The sequence below is a fragment of the Zootermopsis nevadensis genome, unplaced genomic scaffold (assembly GCF_977971745.1).
Source record: "Zootermopsis nevadensis isolate Lab colony 2312 unplaced genomic scaffold, Znev_1.0 Znev_ptg000030l, whole genome shotgun sequence".
Taxonomy (NCBI): Eukaryota; Metazoa; Arthropoda; class Insecta; order Blattodea; family Termopsidae; genus Zootermopsis; species Zootermopsis nevadensis.
This window is the reverse complement of record NW_028259162.1, coordinates 2,161,516-2,176,865: the sequence shown is the minus strand read 5'-3', so window position 1 is coordinate 2,176,865 and position 15,350 is coordinate 2,161,516. Positions and strand designations below refer to the sequence as shown.

The window sequence follows — 15,350 nt, the reverse complement described above, 5'->3', positions numbered from 1 at the left end:
CCGTGTTATTACAGAGGCAAAATTCGACGAATGTTTATATTTAATATAAATTTTTAATTATTTGTTATTATTCTTCGGTGTTTCTGTGTTCCTGATACTTGAAACTTAATCATTAAGTATTTCATTAGCGAAATATCTGTTATCAGAAATTTTAGAATATTAAAAATTACGTTGTTGGGTTCAGGTCTGACAGCGTGAACGTTTATTTACACATTTCGCCGACTTGTTCAGAATCTGAACGCGAGAGACAGTCACACACAAACGACATGGTAATTTAAAAAAACATACTTTAGTTTCACAAGATGGGGAATTAGGATGATAATAGCTGAGTTGTAGCCCCTTTTACGAACACAATTCATAAAATAGTTCCACGTTTTGGTTTGTGAAATGATGATAGATATTCTGCAGTATACTGGTAAATACTTTCTTTTCAAGAAAGAGGGCACAGTGAACACTCGAGGTATTTTAGAAGAATTTGTAAATTTATGAATAGAAAGAAACTCATAAAATGTCTACGAAGTTATTTTGGATGTGTAGAAAAGAAGAATTTGAATCACACGGAATTTTCTGTCTGTTATTACATTCTGTTGCTCTGATATAATTTGCATGTGATTCTATTATTACTCTTCATGGCCCTTAATATCCTTTATTCAACTTTCTTCCATTACACATATCGGAAATTCTTTTACCTTTGATGTTACTGTTTGTCACAGTATTAATAACTGTATTTAATTTAACATGCCTTTGTAAGTGTTACACTTTGTGCCAAATCCTTTCGATACGAACGTCTATAAAACTTCCTTTTCAAACATTCTCTTCATGGCGTCCCTAGGGTAATCGCAATAACAAATCTTCTGATGAGAGTCTAGGTTTTCGTTCCCTCTTCTTAAATAAGTCTTTAGCTGTCAATTTAGCCACTCGATAGGATGAACTGACTTGAATATGAATTTTCATAATTTTGTGAATCGGGATTCTGAGTTAGTAAATTGACTGATTTTAGTCTGGGCGACCTAGTTTCGATTCCAAGTATGCATTTTTCTTTTCACCGTCAATCGATAACATCCAGAGGATATGATGGACTGTTCCCCTGGTGGTAATGAGGCTGGAGGGTGAATCCACATAACTCGCTCCAGTCCAGAAGTTGAGATTAAAATACTCATGGAACCTTACGTCAGATTTCTGAAAGTTTATGAAGAGAAATGTTTTTCTTTACGTTTGCTAAGAATTGACAGGGAATTAAAAGACAGTGGCTACAGTTTTTCTGTACTTTATAAAGCATCACGCCTTTAGAGGTGTGAGTGGAGGTATAGCTCCACACATTCTTAACCTCGTCGTTATATTTAGCTTCGATTTGTCAAGTGTATATATGTTTATAACGCGGGAAACAATGCAGTGGATTAACCGATAATGAGAACAGAAAATTTGTATTTTCTTCCGGGTTGTGTGAATTGTGGTTAATGATGCACATGCAAGTTTTGTACGGGAAATTAAACTCTTGGAGCATTCGATACTTAGAACTATGGGCTGCAAGTAACACTGAGAATATAATGGGGTATGTGTACCGTCTTTCTTTAAACACAATGAGCAGGCAGTGGACGAAGACTCTCTAGTTATGAAAGGGGGAACCGTTGAGGATATAATTGTGCATGAATGTGAAGTTACTGGTGTAACTGTGGGTGTGGGATCAGACGTGATCTCCAAGTACCTCGCAAGAATTTTAAGAACTTCGTTGGCGGAGTAGGTCGTACATTATTCTGAGATAATTATATTCTGTTTCTTTCGCATAGAATTGGGGGTGATTGAAAACAAAGTTCTGGGGTCTAAGAAGGAGGAGAAAAGGAAATCTGAAGAAAATTATGTTTTAAAAATCTTTGTGACTTGTGCATATAGCAAAGTACGATGATTACACAAGGATAACGAGACAGGCAGGAGAGATTAATTGAATCCAGTAGACGAAATGAGGAACACCTACGCAATTTTGTTCTGAACAATTGTAATGAAGAGACTCCTAGGGGGACCTAGGCTTAGATGGGATATTATTAAAATGCATGTCGGATAAATCGGGCGTGAAGGAGTTGAATGCATTTATTTACCATAGGATATGGCCCAAAGGCCGTCGTTTGTGAACGAAGTCATAAAATTATGGGTTCTGTAAGTGGAAAATTATGTTATTTGTCTTTAAGTATGCCACGGCCACTTCGGTCTCACGCATTGTTACCTGTTCCTCCTCTTCACCAATCAGTACCACCAAATCAAACTGGTCACCTACTTACTGCCAGCTATATATAAGTCTTTGAAACCCCCAGTCATTACATATTCGTCCTGAAGGTGGCAGCGGCAACGTTTGTCGAAAGTTTGGATAATTTTGAATATTCGACGCGTTTCATCTCGGAAAGTCGAAGCTCCCCCCCACATTCAGAATTTATTTCATCAATCAGCCTCTTTCAACTGGAACGATAAATAGCTTTTGCAGTTGATAATACGTCCTTCAAAATTCTTGTCACACTTAATTTGGGCCTAGTAACAAAAGTATCGTGTTGTTTTTGCTACGAGTGTGCTAGGCAATCTGGAATAATTGTTTGAAACCATTGCACATTACTCCCGTGATATCGATTAATTAAAGTAAACAAACAGTTGTCGCTTCACGAAATCGGCCCCATGTGGTAAGTGGAGCCAACTGACGTATTTTACGACAATAACGCATCAAGTTAGTTCTGAATTAATTAAGAAGTATTATGTAACGTTTCCACTTAATCGTCTTCATTAAACCATTTCCACAATTCTGCATTAAGCCTTGTAGTGACGTGTTTCGACTTCCCGTCTCGCATCCGTGTCGAATTGGTTGCCGCTCTGTTACGGCGCTGCGTAAGTATGGACTTTGCACGGGCGAGGCATTGAACCCAAAGAACTAATTTTCTCATTAGTTCTGTATTAAGAACAAAGGAAGAAATCGCCATTTTTTTTAAAGTTGTAGCGCTAAGCGGGCTCTATTAACAACGTCTTAAAATCAAAATGTTGTTTATATTTATTCCTTTCCCTATTGAGGTTTCTTTCCGCACAACACAATGCTGATTTAATTTTAGGAGCAGTAGGTAAGGTAACGTTTGGTGCTGATTCTGGAGCCTATTTTCTATGAACTTAGTCTCCGCTGGGTACAGACATTCTTCCAGAACATTTTCTTTTCTTCTCGATGGAAGACTCTCAAAAGAGGAGAGAAAAGTTAGAACAAAGCTGTCTGACTACCTGGAATCTGTATAACCGTTCTCCCGTAGGATTACCGGGAAGTATTCCAGAAATTTCTCTCGTTCTTTTCTTAGCCGCAAACAGCATTAGTGTGACTATTGTGACGGTAGTCCTGATGGTATTATTTATCCGGGTACCTGTGAGGAATTTTTCAGTGATTGTGTAGATTTATATTCGGGATATACCAGATTCAAACCCCTGTCATGTCCTCTTTATGGAATTTATCTGTGTCTTCAGACGACTTCTGGATTAGAACCAGGCTAAAGGTCCATTTTAAAAAATTCTTACAATTTTTTCAACTTATTGATCGAAATTTAAGTTAAAATAACATAGTTAAATTGTCAACCAAATGTAAACACCGTATGTTTTGGTGTGTAAGATACTTCCTTATATAAAACGCACCCACAAAATCAATGTAATTTTAAAATATGAAACAAAAAATCAAGCAAAAATTGATATATATATATATATATAACATTTTTGAAAACGTATTATTCATTTGTAATAGTCATAAATGTTCTGGAATTATGTTGATTGTTGAACATTGCTTCTCAAGGGAAGGAAATTACGGAAACGAATTTGAACCGAAGTTAACCGAATGTTGCCGATTCTGAGTGCATGTATACTGGTTACGGTGGTAATGACGCGCAATGATTTTGTGGGGTATTTTGAAGGCAAAAGAGCGCGTATCACACACCGGGAAATAGGGCATATTTTTATATTTTCTGTCTAGTCTGATTTTCAGGGCAAATGGCTATAATCTTTCATGTCTTGTCTTGGCGTCGTTGTAACAGACACGCGAAATGTTTCTTTCAATGTCGGACCAGGAGATTTAATTATTATTTTGATGAGCTTACGAGACCATAATTTAAAGGGAACCGTTTTATATCGTTGCTTGTAAACACGTTCTGCTCTGTTTCTAGATAGAAAAGTTTCCACGTTTTTGATCGTCGACTCATGAATATTCATGAATGTGGTAATGGACTTTATGATTCCGACTTTCGTTTTACGAGACAATAAAACAGTTTTGTCATTTATTGCAGACGTCTAGTGTTCAGCGTTGTGCCAGCTCCGTCAACTGTTTATTGCAAAGTTCTAAATAAAGCTACGTGCATTTCTATTTAATTATCAGTGAAGTTAAAAAAAAGAAATACGCAAATTTTTATTTAAATTTTTTTGTCGATGTGATTTTGTTTTAGTCGGGTAGTTTTTCGACGTTTCGGTCGTCTGGTAATAGTTACTTGCTCAGTTGATTCTGCATAGAGGAATAATAACAGTGAAGAATGTTCTCAGGACTGGTCCATACATGTTTTGAGATGGTGAATTGAATTCATTAATAACAGATCTCTTGAACGTGAAAATGAATATCGAAAGTTCAGGGAACATTGTTTATAAAAGTAATTATAAACGTTTTTAGGAAGATGTGTTATGAAGTGAACAACAAACAACAGGTTTAAAAGATGAAAATTTTTACATAATTCTGACACAATTTCCATAACGACAATCACTTCCTTGAACATCCGAGCAACTACTTAGCGTTCAATGAACGTACCGTGAACTAGGAATTACGATTATAGGGGAGCGTAGTCTTGTATTAGAGATCTGCGTTGAACTGAACTGACTTCCGGCTTTTGGATCCCATAGGAGCTCTGGATTTCTAAACGAACAGTTGCCAGTTGTTCACAGACACCCCTGTTTTATATTGTTAGTGTTTCTCCTTAAATTTGGTACTGTGACGTTTCAGTATTTTCCTCAGGCAACTATTCTGTAGTCTGAAACGTTGTTGAGCGGTTTTTAGGGCCAATGTTATAGGGGTAGGAGTGATTCTAGTGTCATTAACTGCCTTCAAACGTTTTATGGGTTTCCGTTGAACACTGGTTCTTTAATTTACGTCTTTGCTTTGGTCCTTCTTTACGTCAAGTGCTCGTCTGATAATTGAAAACATTTACGTGCTCGAGTCGTGGTGGGAGCTTCATGAATTAGCTTGTGATCACTCAACGTACGTTTCGACACGGGGACGTTCGGGAGGAAACATTACTTTTCCCTTGATAGCACAGGATCGGTCATTACTTTCCTGAATTTTCGAGCGATAATTAAAGAAGTCAAAAGTTTGTTCCCTTGATGCGAACTTTCTACAACGAGGAATGTCAGCTTTTAATGTTTTCACTGCTTGTCTGGTTTATTTTAGGTTGTTTATGAACGGGGACGAATTTTGCAGTTGAGCGGTTAGTATTTCAGGAGATTTCTCATGATTTTCCTCAGTCAATCCAGGCAGATTCTATCCGGTGTTTTGTTATACGCTGTTCGAAAGCGTTTGTAAACGATCTAGGAATCATTTAATTACTTTTATTTAACTTTAGAAGTTATATACTGTAAAGAGAGGGAAGGTGATGAATGGTGAGTACGTTAAGATTTTTAAATTAGTAGTAATCCTGGGATCTCGGGTTCGATTCCCGGCGGTGCCCGAATTTATAACTTGTGTTGGGCAAGGCCTTGGTCTAGGCAACACGGAGTTTTCCTCCGGGGGCTTCCCCGGTTTCTCCGTGGCATCCCAACAATTACTCCATTCACACACAGAAGAAGGCAATGGCAAACCACTTCTGAATCATCTGCCAAGAACGTATATGAACAGGTCCCAGTCCCAGTCAGAGAAAAGGATGGAAGGATCCTGTTCATATGGACCTGTCGTCAGACAGAACACTAAATAAATAAATAAAGTCATAGTTTGTGGAGATACTGAAAAAAATATCTCGAAACCTCAGCAAGAATAGGCTGTAGTCCTGTCGAGATTGAAACAAGTTCGTATCGAATTTGAGTTCAGAGCTTTATCAACACGCTAACCTGCCCGGTTCTTTTTTAGGTACTGAGAATACACACGAAAAGTTTAGGCAGTGTGGTCTTCCTGTGCTGGGATATAATTTCTGTGGTTGAGCAATAATTTCGAATTGTCGCGATGATTTTAGGATTTCGTTTTGAATCCCGGTTGATTATGGAAACAGATTTGTGCTGGACCGTGTGAGATGCAAGGGTTGATACGCAACGTGACCAGAATTGTGAGATTCAGCTTCGTTTGTGGTCCAGTGACACTGAAGTGTGGAATGAACACGTAAATGTGTTACGAGCAAAGTTCTTAATGCAGTTCGAGAAATGTGCATTGCTTTGTACCGTGAATAGGCTAATGTTACTTTGTGCTGTTTTTTGAAAAAGAAATTTCTTGTTAGCAATGGACACGTTTTATCGTATTTTCGCCCAGATACTGTTTCAGAGACGCAATTTCTTTTAATTTTCCCCATCGACGCTGTTATTGGGAAATGCTCCAGGTTTTATCAACTGCTGCAACTCTTTCCATGCTGTGCACGGGATATCTCGCTTGGAAATATTGGACTTCTGTTCATCCGGAGTTTCAGAATATCGAGTAATGGGACCTCGTCTTTCCTTGTTATTCTTCGTCTTGTAGCGTTAGCTCAGCAAAGTGCTTTTCGTGTATTGGGTATGCAAATCTGCTACTGACTTAACTAATCTGCTGTGCTCGACTGAGCGCATTCACGCCATATCTATGCGTAGAAGGAAGAATAATATTAAAATGGATCTTGTGAAAATAGGGAAGAAGATACTGGACTAGATTCATCTGCCTCAGCAATAAGGACCAGTGGCGGGTTCCTTAGAATGTTGGAAATTTATCTAGCTGAGCGTTAACATCATCTTCTCAAAGGGGACTTTCCTGCATTGAGTTTTCTTAAATTAGATATTATTTTTTTACCGTGTAGTATTAGTATCTCTCTGTCTTTAATTTAGTTTCGAAGGAATAGAATGCTGGATGTTTACTTCTACGCCCCCAATACACCTTTACGGAGCGGTCCTGGTTCTGAGGAGCTAATATACTTTTATTAGACCGATATAAACCAAAATAGGAAAAGGTGAAGGTAAAATTTGTCCCTGGTGCGTAATTAAACAGTAGGCAAAGTTGCGTGAAACAATATTTACTTTACGTATTTCGTGTACCGAATGCATGAAGCGAACGGTAATGATTTTGCAGACTGCGACGTGATTCGAAAAGCGTGTGGGCGGGGCTTTGCGAAGTAAGGTCGAAGCATTCTGTTAGCTTTGACAGGCTTCCGACCATAAGTCAGATACCGTTCGTTGATTTATGATTAGTTCAGCTCCAGATAATTCATCGCTTGGTCATGGACAGATGTCTGAAGATGATGGCGGAACGCTCCAACGGTTTTCATCCCAACAGTACTACCACCTTTACAAACCACGGAGGTCATTGTAGTACTCTTATTATTGTTGCTTCATAAGCCATCCTGAGCCATATTTTATTATTTAGTGTTCTGTCTGACGACAGGTCCATATGAACAGGATCCTTCCATCCTTTTCTCGAACTGGGACCTGTTCATATACGTTCTTGGCAGATGATCCAGAAGTGGTTTGCCATTGCCTTCTTCTGTGTGTGAATGGAGTAATTGTTGGGATGCCACGGAGGAAAACTCCGTGTTGCCTAGACCACGGCCTTGCCCAACACAAGTTATAAATTCGGGCACCGCCGGGAATCGAAACCGAGGCCCCATTGCATTAATGGTATTTAAGGCAATTATTGTGCAACCGCGTGTTCCTTTGAAAATTTTTCCATTATCTGTTTCTGTAGTCTGAAATTAAAGTTGATTTTTATGCGTTTTATGCACTAATTACATAAAATTACAAGTTTATGAATCGTATGTTAACAAATCTAGGAAAATAAGTGTTCTGTTTATCGTCTTTCCGACTTGTAAGCAATTTAGGGCGGACATTTACTCGATCGAAGGTTTTCGACTAGATTTTGTGGTTCGGACAGGATACAGGTATCTGCAAAAATCTGAAAATTTCTGTCCAATTTTATAGGTAGCAGAATAACTGCCAGGTCCTGATAGATGTGTTCGTGAAATGAATATTTTATTACCCGCACAGTCGTAATAAATATGCGGGCTGTACATTCGAACGTGGAAAAGAACAAATACATTTAATGCACAAAATTTAATTGGTTCTTGGAAACAAAACAACACGAGAGTATAACCCATTAATGTTTCCATGGCAACTGCATTACTCAGTGAGTATACTCGTTTTCAGATGATATTTGAATTTTAAACCGTAGAAGTATTATGTAGTGGTGTTCTAGTGTTGTCAGGGCAATGGAACATTGGACGTTTCGGTAGGTAGGGGATGGAGGGATAACTTTGAAACGAAGACAAGAAATTAACACGGGGAACCTCTTGGAAAATGGTCACTTGGAAGAACTGAAAAGAGACGGATCTTCTGTAAATAGGTTGTGAGGATGGGAGGTGGATAGAACTGGCTCAGGATCAGCGGCGTTGAACCTACCAATTGAAGTACCAGAGGGTTTGTACAACCGCTTCTTCGCGGGGAGTCCTCCATCTGTAGGGTATGTCGCGTGTCGTAGGCCCATATTTTTTTTTCTCCGCGCTATTTCTCAAGAACCCTGGGCCTAATTCTTCTGTAGGGGTGAGAGACGAAGTTTTTAACAATCCTGAACAACAGGGACTTTATAATTGTATGTTATGTGAACATTTAACATCATGTTAACATTAATACTGATAATCCTGTTTCGGCGACGCCGTGTGGTAGCAACTGGGGAGCGGCGCTGCGCATTGTTCCGACGGCTGCCGGTGGCGTCGTGTAGGGGAGGAGTGTCCGGGCAGTCTGCAGCCGGCTCCGTAAAGAGCCGCACGGCGACCCTGCGCTCGCGGTAAGACGCCATCCGTCGCGACGTCTTCATCATTTTGCGGCCTCATTAGAATTCCTTAATTAATTGCGACTTCGTTTTGTTTCACGAACTCTGTGTCAGCTAATTGCTGTAAATTTTCGTTAATATTTGTTGTAAAGGTGTTTGATAGATGTGAATTTTTAATACGGGTACTAATTAGTTTAATGATTGTTGTTTTGTGTGTGCGGTAATTGCTCAATACAGTGTAGGACCGGCCTATTGCTAGTGTAATTTTAATATGTGGTGTTACGAACTTCTTGTGTTTTCAGTGTAAGTCCTACTTGTGTTTTTTTTAAAAAAATTCACGAATTATTATGTGGCCTTATTTTATTTTAATACGCATTTATACTTGTGAATGAAATGTGAATGAAGGATTTAATTCAGCGTAAAATCATGAAAATATGTTCATGATATAATATATTTTTTTATTCCAAGTCTGGCACAAATGCTTACAAAATTTTGATTGGGACCCCTCATGATACGATACCATTCGGAAGAACTAGCCGTAGATCAGGAGATAATATTAAAACTGGTCTTAAGAAAATAGGATGAGTGGGTGTGGATTAGATTTATCTGACTGCGGATCGGCTCCGGAAATGAACGCTCGAGTCAGACCGAATGGGCGGGAATATATTGACTCTCCTGGCGACTTAGCTTGTGAACAACAAATTTTCTCCTGGATTTGTTCCATTTATTAATCCCTCGAGTCGAGTCCCATTAGAGTACCTGTAAACGCCCTCATTCCAGTCCTTAAACCTGTTAAACATTTATGAATATCTTCCCATCTCGTTGGATAATGCATTACAAAGACCGTAGTTAAATAAACGAACTTGATAAGAGATGTACTTGCAGTAAAAAAACTCATCCATTCATTAGTTTCTGTTACGCGGTTTGTTCCACTCTTCCGCTGACGATGTAACTGCACAATGTTTGACGTTTAATTTCCGCATTTAAGCCATAGGACAGCGCGATGCTCCGTGATGTTTCTCGTGACTGTTTTGGAGCATATTTTCCTTTACCCTTCAGTGCGGGAGGACCTCTCCTTCTTTGAATGGAAGGCCGAACATTCACCAACATCAGTCAGTATTACTTTACTGTTCAACAAAGTGGGTTTCCTTACTGATCTCTGCCCCGGGGATTGTACATAGGCAGCTTGGTAATTCTAGTCGTTTGGTCTCATTTATATCAAGTGTCACGAAATTAAAGTAATGTTAACAGTTAAAAATTCCCTTCTGTCTAAGGTCCACGTATTCTATACACTGGGCAGTAGTTGGGAGGTTGGGGGTGAGTAGCCAATTTTACACTCCGTTAACTTTTAGCTCAGGTGATAGGTGGGTCTCGTAGTCGGTCTGGATGTCGCACCAAGTGGAAAAATTTCTGTCCTTTAAAAGAAATCGTTTCCCCAAGAGGAAAATAGTTTGAAAATTTGTACATATCACCTCAATTTTTTATATGTGATTCGATCATCCTAATGCATGGCGAAATAATCCGTCTTTACTCTGCATGTCCTATGATAATGACGCACTAAGGAAATCGCTGTGTGTGCGTGTTCAGACTGTACTCATCTGCCTAAGGATAAGGACCAGTGACTGGCTGTTATGAACACGATAATGAACCTTAAGTTCCTATAAGACACCAGATGACTGTTCCATGAAGTTATGACTATTTTTATGCACCTTTTTAAGCATACAGCGCAGGTGGCAGACTGTATCATACAAAAATATTTTCATTTTGTCATCTGTTATCAAATCAAAATATCTTGAAGTTTCCACAAAAAATTCGTTCATCAGACAAATAAAACACTGAAAAAGGTACGAACACGTTCAATTGCCTTCTCATCTGACATTTACAGTTGATACAGTGTTGTTAAATCACAGCGCTTTCATTCGATGGGCCAGACTGTCACCAACCCGCTTTCTGTGAAGTCAAATCAGGGAAGAGTATCTCAGTGTCTTTACGTCGGAAATTATCCTTCAGTGTCTCCAATCAGCGGAGGAGGATCTGACGTGGCTCGTTTGTTTTGATTAATTGCAATATGCGTAGGTCGGGTCCACCCACTGGAGCGGCAAGTTATAACGCAAAACGTCGTTCTTATCGCCACTGCACACATTAACTTAATATGTAACTCACACACTAACAAACTTGTTCGCTCAATAACCCATTCGCTATTAACTTAATTGTAACTAACTCAGTCACTCATTAACTCCCGAAGTTATTCGGTATCTCACTCACTGAATAACGCATCTCAGGCTGCCATGTGTAGCGATGAATTTTTAGAAGGGTTAATAACACTGCTGCTTCAATTAGAGTATGGAAGAAGGATGTTGGTTAATTCACTTTTGCCTTCTGCCAGACTCTCTTTTTCCTGTATTTTTTCAATAAATAATGTATAACAACTGGAATACGTCATTGTTGCTTACAATTAGCTCGGATTACATTCAGCTGCTTTACTTGAATTTTATTGCTTTGGGTTAGGTTAGTTTAGGTTAGTTTAGGTTAGGTTAGGTTAGGTTAGGTTAGGTTAGGTTAGGTTAAGTTAGATTGGCGTTAGTGGCGCGAATACGCACAACATTTGCGCATGCGCAGTGACTAATTGTACTACTCGTTTAGGAAATGATATCCATGCCATAAAATAATCTGAATGTATGTTCTCGTGGATTTTATATGAAACGAGTGTTTTAAGAAGTAGGAGGGGAGAATGGGATTCAGAAGTGGAAAAATGAGCACCAGAATTTTGAAGTCTTTCTGTATAATGTAACTTAAAGTACGTTCGAACATTGGATCAGGAGTTTTTGGATAAGAGAAGGGGTAACCGAGAATCAATAATCCATTATTTCCAGCATTTCTGCTGTTGTTCATTCAGTGAACAAATTGCCAACTGGGTCTGCGAATTGCATAGCCCTGTCATTATCAGACCCAACTATGTCAATGAAGAGCCTGTACTCAGATTTGGAGCAAGAATTATGTGCAATTTCCACGCACGGTTTTCATAAATTTTCAATCCATTTGTGATTTGATATAAATTTATTGCAGATACCAATATATTGTACAGTAGCCCAGCTCCATGGAACAGAGAAGCTGATAGTTGCTCAGCTAGCCAATAAATTATCTGTTTCTGATGGAACGCGAATGTTTGTTATGGGTATAACAAAGAGTACACTCAAATTCGAATTTTTTTTGTACATTTATGGTGAGGAATTGTAGCCCCCCCCCAACCGAGCAATTTCTAAGACGTAGATGCACCCCTTGTCGGCTGTGTGCGACAGCTTATTCGCTGGGATATATTCGGACCTACTTCTCATGGGACGCACACATTAAGAAAATAAAAATTAATTTGTGAACGAGATTATTTCGACTTTTAGACATTTGTTATTTATTTATTTGTGGATTGTTTAACGGACCTGTTAACAGCTCTGATTACAAAGTTTTATTTAACGGGACGATTAATGAAAATCGAATTGGAAATTATGTAGAAGGAAGTGGTCTTGTCTTACTTTGAGATACTATGCCGGCCTGGAAGGACTGAGGAAAACTACGACAAACCGTGCTCAGGGTAGCTGGTCACCGGGTGGAAATTGAACCCGTGACCGCCTGAATATTAATGAGAGTGCTAACAGCGAAACTGTGACGTAGTTGGAACGCCGCTTAGGTTAGCGGATACAGCGGTTCTGATTCTTGGAACTGCTAAAATCCTGTTTTCATTCTAAGTAATTATTTGAGTTGCAATCGCGCGTCCAGGCCGAGCGGAGCTCAGTCTAATTCCTGGCTCCGGATTAAGCCCCACGAAACCGGTGGGGGGGGGGGAAATTAGATCCCCCCCCCCCCACCCATGCGGAATGAAAGCAGAAGGAGAATTGAACAATTTTCAAGCACCCGGATGAAGCAGTCGTAGTGTAAGATTCAATTCTAGTTTTTATACACTCTGCTCTTTTATAAGTACAACGTGGAAAATAACTGATCTCATAGTACGAAAAGGTCTTGCTTTGCCTAAATATTACTCCTCCTATAACCGTTTAAGAAATTCCGTGACTTTTATAGGACCAGAAGGTTCATTACCGCGGTCACAAAAGTCCGCCACTGGTCCCTATCCTGAGTCAGATGAATGCAATTCACACACGTATTTTACTAACAACCTTTTTAATATTATCATTCTTTCTACTCCTACGTATTCCGAGTCGTGTGCTCCCTCTAGGCTGTCAATCAAAATTCTGTACGCATTTATCATCTCTGTATGCCCCGTTAATCTCATTCTTCTTGATTTGATCATCGCAGTAATATTTGTAGTTTTGTTAATGCTCCTTACGTAAAGGCCTTGATAGTGTTTACTATTCGCTAGATGCCTTAAAGGCCATTAAATTAAGAGTGGATGCAGGAAGCCATTAAATCGTGAATAGGAGTGCAATCCCGTGAGGATGTTTTGCAGCTGTGCCGCAGCAGAGACTTCTGTGCGCGATCACTGCTTAGATTACCGCTTGTCCTGCTCCTAACGGCACACCCGCCAAATATCCTCACTGCACAAAATGAATATTCGATGAATAGATACTGGGTTCAGCAGGCTCAGGAAATGGCAAAGCTGATGGACCATCTAATTACATGCTTATTTAAGGGATGAATCGGAAAGGATATGGAAAGGAACGATCCAGACGTAATTGCTAAAATTTTCTCGTCATTTGCGTGGTTGGGCCCACGGGGAAAGTACGAAAATCTTGAGTCAGGATAGACGATCTCAGGGCCGAGATCTGAACCTGGGATCTCCTGAATATGAAGCGGGGCCGATCTGGTCACTTGCTTAAGTTGATGTGCTGCTGAAGGGGTAGGTTTGCGGGGTTCATTAATGTAGTTATAAACTCGACCCCCCTCCTCCTCCTCCTCCTCCTCCACGAGCTGTATCCTCGCAGTGAGAGGGGCTTACGGGTGGATTGGCGATGTGGTATTGATTCCGAGTCCTATAAATTACTCTTTATCATTACCTACATGTAATAAAATTCAGAGCGCATATTTGAAGTTCTCGTGAGGTAGCAGAAATCGATATTATGAAGCTGTTGGCAATTTTGTCAGTTAGCGATGTCCTGTTTTATTGCATCCCTGGTTCAGATATCTGATGTAATAACATCTGGACGTTATCAGAAATCGGTCTTTTGTCGAATATGGTCGGGTAAATGCATTAATTTAGGTTATAAATAAACAAATATGCGCTGGTATAAACTGGAAGAGTATGTACTGTCAATGTTGGTTTTACTGTTAAGCATATTGTCTCTCCCTGAAGATGGAGGCGGTATGTTAACTCGAAACGAGTGTTTGGGAATAGTAGAATTTAGTTGTCCACGGTAGCACGATTTGTACCGTCATATTTGTTTGTTTTCAGATGTGTCAGATCTTGGGTCGTGTCCCCCTGTCCTGTGGAGTAAAGGGGGGATTGGCCGCCAGCTCGTAGTTGGAAGTCTGCAACTACGCGGTAAGTACTCTGAGCAGCTGTGTCTTTTTCCAGACGCCTTCTTTAAATAATTAAATTACAGGTGTCGCTTTGGTGCATTTCGTTCCACTGTTAATATTCGTTCTTCGTATTTCCGGCAATTATCAACAAAGATGAAGTAGGTAGAGGCAAGTCATGTTTCTTCAGATAGCCGTATGCCTCGGGGAACTATTTTGTAAGGAAATATACGCGAGTGCAGTTACCATAGCGATAGCTGTCAAACTACATTGCCACTTTAACACAGACATTTTTGACACGTGTTATGTTCCGGCGGTAATTCCTGCCTGGTTTATTTACGTCAGTCCATTACGATCCTGGGGTTCTGGAACATACAGGCCGGCTATATTCGCCTTGTAGTTTGTAGTAAAACAAACCAACGATTGTAAGAGGTTCTTATGTAAACGTTTTGTTACATTTCCTTCATTCTGATTATTTTTTATTTGTAGTGTTCTGTCTGACGACAGGTCCATATGAACAGGATCCTTCCATCCTTTTCTCGGACTGGGACCTGTTCATATACGTTCTTGGCAGATGTTCCAGAAGTGGTTTGCCATTGCCTTCTTCTGTGTGTGAATGGAGTAATTGTTGGGATGCCACGGAGGAAAACTCCGTGTTGCCTAGACCACGGCCTTGCCCAACACAAGTTATAAATTCGGGCACCGCCGGGAATCGAACCCGAGACCCCAGGATTACAGGGCCAGCGTTCTAACCGCTAGACCACCGATACACATAGAAAGTTCTTTAACATATTTTTGTCATTCATACCGTTTATTATTCTGTATGTTGGTATTTTTCTGGTTTTTAACGCCATATTGACTTTTAAGCGGGTAGCAACGTTTCGAAGGAACATACTGCCTCTATCTTTAGTCGTCA

At 39.7% G+C, this 15,350-nt stretch overlaps 1 protein-coding gene across 11 annotated transcripts in view; it reads left to right on the top strand.

Moving 5' to 3' along the window:
• Positions 1-15,350, top strand: part of LOC110827811 (uncharacterized) — a 151,487-nt gene that overhangs the window by 6,388 nt on the left and 129,749 nt on the right. For 10 of the 11 annotated variants that reach the window (XM_087358607.1, XM_087358606.1, XM_087358610.1 and 7 more), the window contains exon 2: positions 14,370-14,459. The gene's annotated coding sequence lies outside the window, so the exon portion shown is untranslated. Of the gene's footprint in view, positions 1-8,983; positions 9,275-14,369; positions 14,460-15,350 lie in introns of those variants that run through there. The other variant, XM_087358602.1, reaches the window with a different exon arrangement.